Source organism: Microtus ochrogaster, chromosome 1 (genome assembly GCF_000317375.1).
Source record: "Microtus ochrogaster isolate Prairie Vole_2 chromosome 1, MicOch1.0, whole genome shotgun sequence".
NCBI classification, from domain to species: Eukaryota; Metazoa; Chordata; class Mammalia; order Rodentia; family Cricetidae; genus Microtus; species Microtus ochrogaster.
Window position 1 is genome coordinate 54,614,880 of NC_022009.1, and position 12,638 is coordinate 54,627,517.

Consider the following 12,638-nt stretch of genomic DNA (forward strand, 5'->3'; position numbering starts at 1 on the left):
CATGCAAATGGATGGAAATAGAAAACACTATCCTGAGTGAGGTAACCCAGACCCCAAAAGATGAACATGGGATGTACTCACTCATAATTGGTTTTTAGCCATAAATATAGAGCATTGTGCCTATAATTCACTATTCTAGAGAGGCTAAATAAGAAGGTGAACCCAAAGAAAAACATACAGTTATCCCTCTGGATATTGGAAGTAGACAAGATTGCTAAGCAAAAATTGGGAACTGGGGTGGTGGGTTGGGATGGGAGAAAGGGGAGATGGGGAGAGACAAGTCAAAAGGGGAGGATGGGGAGAGCTTGGGGGGGGAATGGGATGGTTGGGATAATGGAAGGATGGATATGGGAGCAGGAAAGTATATATCTTAATTTAGGGATCCATTTTAGCGTTGGCAAGAGCCTTGACTCTAGAAGGGTTCCCAGGGGTCCAGACAACTAGGTCCTTGGGCAGCTGAGGAGAGAGAGCCTGAAATGGCCCGATCCTATAGCCATACTAATGAATATCTTAGATATCACCATTGAACCTTCATCTGGCAATGGATAGAGATAGAGACAGAAACCCACATTCGAGCAATGGACTGAGCTCCCAAGGTCCAAATAAGGACCAGGAAGAGGGAGAACACGAGCAAGGAAGTCAAGACCAAGAGGGGGGCACCCACCCACTGAGACAGTGGGGCTGATCTATTGGGAGATCACCAAGGCCAGCTGGACTGGGACTGGAAATGCATGGGATAAAGCCGGACTCTCAGAATATGGTGGACAATGAGGGCTGCTGAGAAGCCAAGGACAATGGTACTGAGTTTTGATCTTACTGCATGTAATGACTTTGTTGGAGCCTAGCCTGTTTGCATGCTCACCTTCCTAGACCTGGATGGAGGGTGGAGGACCTTGGACTTCCCACAGGGCAGGGAACCCTGACTGCTCTTTGGACTGGAGAGGAAGGGGGAGGGGAGTGGGGCATGGGAAGTGGGTGGAGGGGGAGGGAAAATGGAGGTGGGGAGGAGGCAGAAATTTTTAATTAAAAAAATTTTAATAAAAAAAATAGCACAAGCCCTTTGCCAGGGTTTATTGTCTTCCCATAACTTTTTTTTCTTCAGCAGTAAAAGGCACCATAATGTCTGCTGTGTCTATGATTGCTAATAGCTGAAATATCAAATTATGTTTTATAATTAATTGAGAGACTTTTTCCATATAAGTTTTTAATTTTTTACTTGGTTTATGTGGTAAAAAGATCAATTCTATGATAATATTGTCCCTCTGTATTAAAATTCCTTTAGGAGAAATTCTGGAAGGCAATATGGCTAGAACACAATTCAGATGTGGATTCACCATATCTTCATGTGCCTCCTGTAATTTCTTCTCAATAATCATCAATTCCTTTTCTGTTTGAGCTGTTAATTCTCTGGGACTCTTCAAGTCTTTATTACCACCTAAGGATTTGTTTAAATGAATTATTCAATCAGGTGTTATCCCAACAACTAGTTGTAGACTGGAAATGTCTCCTAATAATCTTTGAAATTTATTAAGAGTCTGTAACCCGTCTCTCCAAATTTATGTCTTTTGTGTTCTAATTTCCTGTAAAGCTATTCTGTAACTTAGGTAATCAACAGAATCTCCTCTTTGAATCTTTTCAGGAGCAATTTGAATTCTCCATTTAGGCAAGACTTTCTTTACTTCTTCAAACATCCTTTCTAAAGCATTTTTATTTGAATCAGATAATAAAATGTCATCCATGTAATGGCAGATTATAGATTTAGGAAACTGCTTACAGATTATTTCCAATGGCTGGCTGACAAAGTATTGGCACAGGGTGGGGCTATTGAGCATTTCCTGTGGGAGGATGGTCCAGTGATATCTTCTACTGCTTACAGATTATTTCCAATGGCTGGCTGACAAAGTATTAGCACAGGGTGGGGCTATTGAGCATTTCCTGTGGGAGGATGGTCCAGTGATATCTTCTAGTAGGATGAGAATTATTATAAGTAGGCACTGTGAAAGCAAGATTTTCCCTATCCTTTTCTTGTAAAGATATAGTGAAGAAAAAATTCTTTAAATACATAACTATAAATGGCCATCTATTTGGTAACAGAGAAAACAGAGTAATTCCAGATTGCAGAGGACTTTTAGCTTGAATAACCTTGTTGATAGCCCTTAAATCTGTCGCCATTCACCATTTTCCAGATTTCTTTTTAACAACAAATACAGGAGAATTTCAAGGGCTGGTAGATTCTTCTATATGTTGAACATCTAGTTGCTCTTGTACCAGCTGTTCTAAAGTCTGCAACTTTTCCCTCAGCTGCTTAACCCATATTGGTTTCTCAGTTAACCATTTTTATTATAGGACTGTTGGTACCTCTGAATGTTTATCAATTGTTTTTTGTTCTTGCACAGCCCAAATGGCTGGTGTCCATCTTCTATAATATCTTCTAATGTTTTTCTCAGAAACATAAGTTTTGGGGCTGTAGAAATGTTAATGTGGGTATTCCACTGGTGCAATTGGTCATGACCCCACAAAATCTCTGCAATATTGGTTATATATGGCTGTAGTCTTTCTCTTTGCCCTTCTGGCCCTAAGCATCCAACCTATCTCATGCTTTGTTTTACCCAAGATAGGCTTCCAATTCCCAGGAACTCAACATCTACCTCTTGAAGAGGGCAATTCCACTGCTAAGATTCTGGCATACATCCACATCTGTGTCTAGTGCTATTTATATAAAATCTTAGCTTTGGTCTTTAATTGTTTATGAAAGTCTGCCAAACTATACATTTTCTCTGTCCTATTGGAGTTTTTGAATCATCCTCCACATTTAGCCCATCATTCAAACCAGTATTGCTTTTTACAGCAGGTACTAGATTTTTAAATTTTCCTGGTAAGACACATTCTCCAAAATAACTGGGAATGACTGGACCACATTCATCATGAGGGCCTACAAGAGGCTCCCCTATGGTGTTTCCCAATGGTATCAGGTTGCCTTGAGTATATTTACTTGACCTCCATTCTTTGGTCCAATGTCAACCTTTGCCACACCTCCTACATAAACCTGAAGGCTGAGTTTTCCTATTTCTGCCATTCCCAGAGGAGACATTATTCCTAGGAATCCATTGTCTACAATCCCTTCTCAAATGTCCCATTCTAATTCAATAAAAACATTTGGTATTCTGATGTCTTCTCTTACCATTGGAAATTGCTTCTCCTACCCAGGCTTCAGTACCATAGTCAAGTGTTTCGAGATTCATTGTATGCAAGACCCATTCATTCATGGGTGCTACTCTGATCTTTTAAGGCCCAAGGATCTGTTTGCACTCAATGTTGGCATTCTCATAAACCAAAGATTCAATTATTATATGTCTAGCTGCTGGGTCAGTTACCCCTATTTGTACAGCCCTAGTTATTCTTGGCAAAAAGTCACTAAAAGGTTCTCTCTGACCCTGTTTAACCCCAAGATATGATTCAACTTTATTTTCTAGTTACTGAATCCTGTCCCAATCTTTTAAGCTGCTGTGCTACATAGTAATAAGGTGTGGTCATCATAAAGAGCTTGTTCCTGAGGATCAGAGTAAAGTCCTTCACCTAGAATTTGATCTAGGGAAATTTCAAGTCCTTTGCAAATCCTGTTGCTCTAAAATTCTCTCTTTCTCTTTACAGAAGCACCTCCAAAGTAATTGATGTATACTTTCTAGGACTGCTGAGATTAACTGAGCCCAATCTTGAGGCATTGCTTTGATACGGAAAGCTCAGGTTTTGACCATTTCCCTAACAAAGGACGAATGTAATCCATAATCTACAATTGCATATTTAATTTCCTTTAGAACAGTCATATGTATGGACTCCCATGTATATTCTTTAACAATCTTAGGGTATTTGGGGCCAGATACTTTTTCTCTTGTTATTATTGGAAAGGCAGGCAGAACTCTGGGGAAGCTATTCCAGAAATTTTTATGTACTGATGAGCTTAAATTTTGTCTTTGTACTTTTGTTCCTTGTCTTCAAATTTGATAATTTTCTCAATTTTTTAAAATCTGTTTACCACTGCCCTTTGTAATAGCCGGACTCCTGTCCAGTGTTCTGTTCTAATACCCTCATAGAGGATTCCAAGGCATGAAGTCTGTCCAGTAGAAATAATGTCTCATTCTTGGACATAATCTTTATAGCATCCATATTACCTTCTTATAGAGACATTCTATAAATCTGTCACAATCCTTTGACAGAATCTGATTAATACATTCAACAGAGAAAATTCTCTCAAATAATATTTCAACATCCATGATCATTGATTGGGTTTTATGTGCCAAATTGGCTGTTTCCTTCTCCAGAGTGCTAAATCTTCCTTTAAATAAATTATTATCAGTCTGTACCATTTCCAAAAGTATCTCAGTAGACTGAGTTTCATTTGTTAAATTGGTCATATCCTTCAGATTTCCAAACTCTTCCCCGAGAAGTGTGGTTTCAGTCTGAAAAGATTGTACGATTTCTAAAAATGCCTCTTTTTTAGCCCTACCAATAAACCATATTTTTACAAAAAAAAAACATATTGAGGACAAGACTAATCCCCTGAATCAGAAATAGTGATTTAGAAGGGACATCATACAAGTCTTGTAAAACCTCACACATGCTGTAGGTAAAGAGGCTATCGAAACCTTGGACGATTAGGTTGTCTAACATATTGCCCTTTTAAATTAGCAACATATGATCTATATTTAGGATACTAAATATTACCTGTGTTTTAATTAGCTGGATTAACTGCAATAACTATTACCTGCCTGTCTGTGTCATAGGCCACCTACAAAACTAACCCAGTGGGGCATAGTGGTGCAAGTGAATTCACATGGCTGGTCTGAAATCTGATTTTAGAGTGAAATGCAGAAAGATAAATCACCGACTGTGTGCTCTGTGAATGTCTTTAGTGCAGTGTAATAGCCAAAACAAACAAATCACTAGAAATCCACAGAAAAACAGGCTCAGAACAGGAAATTCTGTACACCCAGATTCCTGTGGTACACCCTGGTGGGTGGCAAATGAGAGAGTTTGTGGGGACTTGAAGTCAGTTCAAGGCATGTAAAGAGAAAATATAAAGAATTGTGGCTAATCCATAACAAGAAAAGCCTCTGTGGGAGATTCTATATTGAACTTCTGGCTCCATGCACAAGCCACAGTTGGCTGAGGGAGGGCTCGTGCCAAGCCAGGCACACTCTGAGTTGGCAGCAGGCAGTCAAGCCTGGGAGTTCTAAAACCAAATGTTGGGCACCAGATGTAGGCATAAGTCACAAAACAATCTCACACCAGTTATGAATTACGATTAATAAAAGGGTTATTTATTTATGGAGAAAAAACATACAGATCACTGTCCTAGACAACCTGGCACAGCCAGGAATAGAGTCTAGCAGCAGGTGCTGGAAGCCAGAGAGAAAGCACATGGCTACTGCTGCTTTTGCAAGCAAAAGAAACCATGCCCTAGTGGGCTGGTATCTTAAAGTCTATTGGCTGAAGAAGCAGAATGTCCTCGCACAGCATCTGACCAATTATAAACATTTTTGGCAAAAGGATAGTTAACTAAATTTTATTCTGTAATAAGATGAATTGTATTACAAATATGTGTTTTAAAACTAGTTGAAATGGATTCACTTTGACCTATTCTCATTCATTAACTTTGAAATTATAGCACATCATATAAAAATTTAATTCCAAAATCAAGCACCAGTGATGCTGTTATAGAGTGCAATGCAGAAAACAAGTTATGCCACTTGAACTATGGCATCAGTGGAATATAAAACAGTCCATTAAATTCCATTTATATATGGAGTTTATATCAAATTCAATACAGAATTCTGAAATTTTTATATTAACTTGACTACCATGAGGCAAAATCTCTTTTCTAGAACATTTTTCTACAGTGTTAAAAGCTGTCAAAATAGATTGACAAATATTATTTCTGCTATTATTATGAAATTTGAGAGTACACAATACTTCTAATCTGAAGATCAATAATGACAGTCACTGAAGGTGTAACTGCTCCCTCTTTAATCTGGAACATATATTGCTCCAGATTAAATCAAGATATTTAACAGAGAATAAAGCAGACCACATGGTGAGCATCATGCAGCTCCATGATATGTTTCATTTTCTTCAAGAAAGACTGACATCAATTCTTAAAAGCTACTCTTCAGTGCTTTTGATTTGTGCCTGGAAATTCTAATCCTAATATGATCTAAATTCAGAGCCCTTTATATGGGTAACTTTCCTTAGGGTTGTGATTACAGACACTTGAAATGCCAAAATATGGGTTGACTTCTCTAAGAACTTTCCCAGTTAACTTTGTCAAATTAACACAATCTAGGGGCTGGTGAGATGGCTCAGAGGTTTAGAGCACTGCCTGCTCTTCCAAAGGTCCTGAGATCAATTCCCAGAAATAACATGGTGTCTTATAACCATATGTAATGAGGTTTTCTGCCCTCTTCAGGAAGAGACATGGTCAGTCATCCTCATCAACATAAACCATGAATCTCAATGTGGACAAGTTAAACAGAACCAAAATATATGTGATGCCCATGAATTCATCAGCATTGTCAGGGTATACACTTCATTCATTCAGAGTCATCTGAAGACGGTATCTCAATTTAGGGATGGGGTATGTCTATGACATATTGTATTGATTAGCTGATGTAGTAAGATATAGCCCATTGTGGACAGTACCATTCTTTGGCCATGTGATCCTAGGCTGCATAAGAAAGCTAGTTAACCAGAACCCTGTGTAAGTGGAGACTACACTTTTATTTTCTGGTCACCTAGACCTGGATAATTACACAAAACTATATTAATTATGACACTGTCTGGCTTATGGATCTGGTGTATTTCTAGCTAGCTCTTGCACCTTAAATTAACCCATTTTTATAAGTCTATGTGTTGCCATATGGCTGTGACTTACCAGTAAGCTTCAGGTCTCTTTCTCCTTTGGAAGCTACATAGCATATGCCTTTCTTCTCTTTATATTCAGTTTAGCTTCCCCCTCCCTATATTCTCTTCTGCCACAGGCAAAAGCAGATTCTTTTTTAGTCAATGGCAGTAAAACATATTCACAGCATGCAGAGGGGAATTCAACATCATCTCCCCTTTTCTGTCTAAATGAAATGGAAGGTTTTAATTTTAATATAGTAAATTTACATGTAACATAACATATATCAAACAAGACTTACACTTTCAATATTTCTTTGTGAGTTTGAAGTTTTATATCTAATTTATCTTTTAAAACAACTAGAGAACTGTAATTGTAACTCTCTGAGGGAGGAAAGTCATCTTTCTATTGGTTAATTAATAAAGAAAACTGCTTGGCCTGATAGGTCAAGAACATAGGTAGGTGGGGAAGACAGAACAGAATGCTGGGAAGAAGAAGGCAGTGAAGTCAGTCACCATGACTCTCCTCTCCGAGACAGACACTATAGTTCTCCTCTCCAAGATGGATGCAGATTAAGATCCTTTCTGGTAAGCCACCACCTCTTGGTGCTAACAAATTAATACATATAGGTTAAAGCAAGATATGAGAATTGGCCAATAAGAGGCTGAAACTAGTGGGCCAGGCAGTGTTTAAAAGAATACAATTTGTGTGTTGTTATTTTGGGTATAAAGCTAGCGTGCAGGAGCTGAGTGGGAATGCAGCCTGCCGTTTTTTCTATAACTCTCTAGTCTTCAACTCCATCAAATACTCCAGAAGAATATAATATTAGATCTAAGTAAACTAGAAGTAGTTTTGAAACAATTTCCAAAGTTCTAGAAATGACAGAGACAGTTCACTTCCTGGACAGATGACTAAATTCTTTTGTAACATTGAACCATCCATCTTTAGTCTATAGGCCCAAAATATCTGGCAAATATTTCAGTGAAGCAGGAAATTTGAAAGACTCTTTTGATCATAATGGAAGTTTCTCAGTCACTTTCTTTGTGTCCTGCGGAATGTCTGACAGATTCTTTCATGAAGCAGGAAACCTGAAGGACTGTCTCACCTTCTTTTGTCAAGGTCAGCAGTAAATTTTCTGTGTGTCCTGCATGTTCAGTTTTTATAGCAATCCTGGCAAGAGTAGTTTCTTGCTGAAATAACACTGTCACATTGAAGGCCATTTGTAAGCAGAGGCTGCACTTTAATTTTCTAGTCACTCAGAGAAGAATAATCACAGAAAACTATACTCATTACAAGACTGTTCAGTGATGGCTCAGGCATATTTCTAGCTAACTCTTACATCTTAAATTAACCCATTTCGAGAAGCCTATGTATTGCCATATGACTGTGGCTTTTCCAGTATAATTCTGGCAACTTTTTCATTTGGCAGCTACATGGCATCTGCCTGACTCTGCCTTCTTTCTTTCTGTATTCATTTTAGTTGTCCTGCCTACCTATATTGTGCCCTGCCTTAGGCCAAAGCACTTTCTTTATTAGCCAATGGTAATAAAACTTATTCAAAGAGGGATATCCTGAGAGTAGGTGAGCTAGCAAGCAGTTTTTTTCTTGGTTTCTGCTTCAAGTTCTTTCCCTGAATTCCAACAATGATGGATTATGACCAGAAAATGTAAGCCTAATAAATCTTTTGCTCCCTTTTTTTGTTAGGGTTTCTACTGCTGTAAAGAGATGACATGACAACAGCAACTCATATAAAGTAAAGCATTTAATTGTTTTGGCTCACTTACAGTCCAAAAGTTCAGTCCATTATCATCATCTAGAAATATGCAAGCAGTCAGGCAGATATGGTTTTTGAACTTAGAATTCTACATCTTGCAGGATAAAGGAAGTGAATTGAGACACTGGATGTAGCTTGAGCATATAAAAGACCTCAAACACTACCTTCACAGTGACACACTTCCACCCAAAAAGCTATACCTACTGAAACAAAGATATACCTTCTAATAGTGTCACTTCCTATGAACTTATGGGGATCAATTACATTCAAACTAATACACTCTTCTATGAAGACTTTAGATAATTTGTTTTATCACAGTAACAGAAAGGAAGCCAGAACATACTTGTTTTTTTAATTAATTTATTTTTTTATTGAAAATTTCCACCTCCTTTCCTCCTCCCATTCCCTCTCCTCCCCTTCCTCCCCCTCTCCCTCCCTCTCCAGTCCAAGGAGCAGTCAGGGTTTCCTACACTATAGGAAGTTCAAGGTCCTCCCTGAAGAAATACTTGTTTAAAATTTTTTTTAAAAAAATACAGAGAACACAAAACTGAGTGATTCATGAGCACAGATGAATCACAATGGGCTAACTACATAATATTTTTACTTTGTGGAAATAAGAGGCAGTTTTTGAACCTTTCTGAATAATCAATACTTGCATATTATGCAAAAACTTATCAACCAAAAAGAAGAAAAATGTTTCCCTTTTTCTTTTTGTAACCACAGTTCTATCTCAACTAGTAATAGCTATTTGCTTCTTTTTTGGCCTTCCAAATTTAGTCTACAAATGTATTCAAAGTTGTCTTAAGTTTTATTATTAAGTTCTTTTCTTCTTGTGCCCAAAGTACTGTAAAATGTATACGATTTTATATCTTCCTTTTTCACATAAGTATAATTGAACTTTCTGAATCACAACATAGTCATTTTTCTAACATCCCATCATAGATTCAGAGACTTTCAGTGAATTAACTATTTCTCTGGTAAATAACACTTAGTACTGTCCATCTTATTGTGTCAATAGCAATTCTGAAACAAATCAGAACACATGTATCTTGCTTACTTGTAGTTTTGAATACATTTTCAAATATGGAACTCTTGTGGCAAAGAGATGTATGTATACAAAGAATACATGTGCTTTACGTATGAAATAATGATTAGTGCTCCAAATGTCTCTCAAGCTATCATCTATAAGCCATATGTTGGTAGTTATTTAGGTAATATGTAAGATTAAAAGCTTATTATTAAGTTTTTATTACATCAACTCAAAAATAATCAGCCGTCCTTTATACAGAGATAAATTGACTAAGAAGGAAATCAGAGAAGCTTCACATTTTATGAAAGTCACAAATAGCATAAAATATCTTGAAGTAACTCTAACCAAACAAGTGGAAGTCTTGTATGGCAAGAACTTTAAATCTTTAAAAAAAGAAATTGAAGGAGGCACCAGAAAGTGGAAAGATCTCCCATGCTCTTGGGTGGTAGAAAACATAGTAAATATGGCAATCTTATCAAAAGCAATTTACAGATTCAATGCAATGTCCATCAAAATTTCAGCAAAATTCTTCATAGGCCTTGAAGGAACAGTACTCAACTTCATATGGAAAAGCAAAAAAACCCAGGATAATCCAAACAATTATGTACAAAAAACGAACTTCTGGAGGCATCACAATATCTGACTTCAAATTCTACTACAGAGCTACAGTATTGAAAACAGCCTGGATACTGACATAAAAACAAATCAAAGACCTAAATATTAATCAACACACCTTTGAACATCTGATTTTTGACAAAGAAGCAAAAATATGAAATGAAAAAAAGAAAACATATTTAACAAATGATGTTGGCATAACTGGATACCAACATGTAGAACAATGAAAATGGACCCATATCTATCACAATGCTCAAAACTCAAGTCAGAATGGGTCAAACGCCTCAAAATAAAGCCAGCCACACTGAACCTTATTGAAGAGAAAGTGGGAAGTACACTTGAATGTATTGGGACAGGAAACCACTACCTAATCTTATAAAGCTTATACCTTAAGAACAGCTGTTGATGAGTCAATATATAACCAAAGGATTGTGATATTAGTGACAATAAAGCATTCATTAAATGTTTGCTTTCCTTCTGTCTGATATCCAATGGTTCTTCTGACATGAGACAGATTTGGAATTTTACTTTAATAAGTATGCTTGAGAATAGGAAAGGAGAAAACTGCACTCCAACTCCAAAGCCAGCTTTAACCTTTAACCAGACTAGGATTTAAAAAAAGACTACCTGAATTTTATGTCTGTAGACAATAGAAGAAGCAAATATTTGGGAAGATTTGTAATTTTTTGACAGGATTTCTTTATGTTGCTTTGTTGCCTGTCCTGAAACTGGCTCTTGTAGACCAGGTTGGTCTTTGAACCCACAGAGATCCATCTGCCTTTGCCTCTTGAGTGCTGTTATTAAAGGCTTGTGCCACCACTACCTGGCTGATTTATAAAGTTTTATCCTGTTGGAAATATGATATACTATCCTTCCCTGATACTAATTTTTGGAAGATTATTTTTGGCAAATTATATCTCATCAAATGAAAAATGTTTGTTAACTTTATAGATTAGTTTAGATTAAATGACTATGGTTTTTAATGAAGTACCATATCTTCTAATTAAGAGGCATCTCTTGTTCAAATTGAATCTTTATCAATTTTCAAGATATCTGTAGCTTTTCTTCTCCTGTGAAAATAAAACTAAAATGCTTCTCCAACATAACACATGGCCTGGTTTCCATACTGAGGCCAGTATATCTTTAAAATATATCACCTGATTTTTCTTCTATCCAAAGTTTCTCTGTAGCTGTTGTTCATTTCTTTTCAACAGTTAGAAAATTCAAAGTTAATAAAATATTATGCAATATATATCTGGGGGTATTTATCATCCTTTTCTGTTTATTTAACATATCATTTACAGTTCAGTTTGAACTTTTTATAACTGCCTGCCCTGTAAGATTCTGTGAAATACCTTTAATGTGCTTTAGTTTACAGTAAGCAAAAAAAAAGTTTCACTTTTTTAGAGGCATATGCTGGAACACTATCTGTCTTTATTTGTACAGCAATAACCATAATGGCTATAACTCCTAGCAAATGCATGTTTACTAAATTAAACTTTTCCAAACTCAAAGCAATTTGCCCATTGAAAACCTAAATAGGTGTAGTGTACATATTTTAGTTATCCAAATTCTATAAATTTGAACATATTCATCTGCCATATTTCATTCCTTTGAGTACCCTTTGAGTTACTTCCTGCAGGTAGTGCTGTTTGGTTATATAAAGAACAAGTAGGACATTTTCTTATAATTTCCTTACTTTGTTGATGGAGAAGTCATTTTTACACCTTTGCTATTGACATAATGTTTTCTATGAAATTCTGAGGCATTCAGCACTTTTCCAATTAACAATTGATCTTGTTCTGTATGATATTGTACTTGAGAACCTGTCAGACTTCTATGGGCTCAGATGTGTGTTGTGTATGTGGATTACTGTCTATTCATGATTACATCCTATAACTGAATAAATAATGAAGTCAATTCTATATGATCTGGCATAAATTTAGCAGTTTCATTATGCAAAACAACTCTGCATATTGCAAATCATTACTTATGCAGAGAGGTTTTTTTTTAGAATCCCTTAGTATCAATGTAATCCATCATATAAATAAACTGAAAGAAAAAACCATATGAGCATTTCATTGGATGCTGAAAAAGCATTCAACAAAATCCAATACCCCTTTATAATAATGGTCTTGGAGAGATCAAGGATATAAAGAACATATCAAAATATAATAAAAAACATATGGCAAGCTGTCAGCCAACATCAAATTAAAAGGAGAGAAATTTCACTTAAATTAAGAGCAAGCTATGACTGCCCACTGTCTACACATTTTCAACACAGTTCTTAAAGATTTGACTATAGCAAGAAGACAACAAAAGGA

The 12,638-nt window shown here is 36.5% G+C and overlaps 1 protein-coding gene across 7 annotated transcripts in view; it reads left to right on the forward strand.

Annotated features, from left to right (window-relative positions):
- Tmem196 (transmembrane protein 196) overlaps positions 1–12,638 on the forward strand; it is a 140,849-nt gene that overhangs the window by 35,162 nt on the left and 93,049 nt on the right. The gene's annotated exons all lie outside the window — the stretch shown is intronic.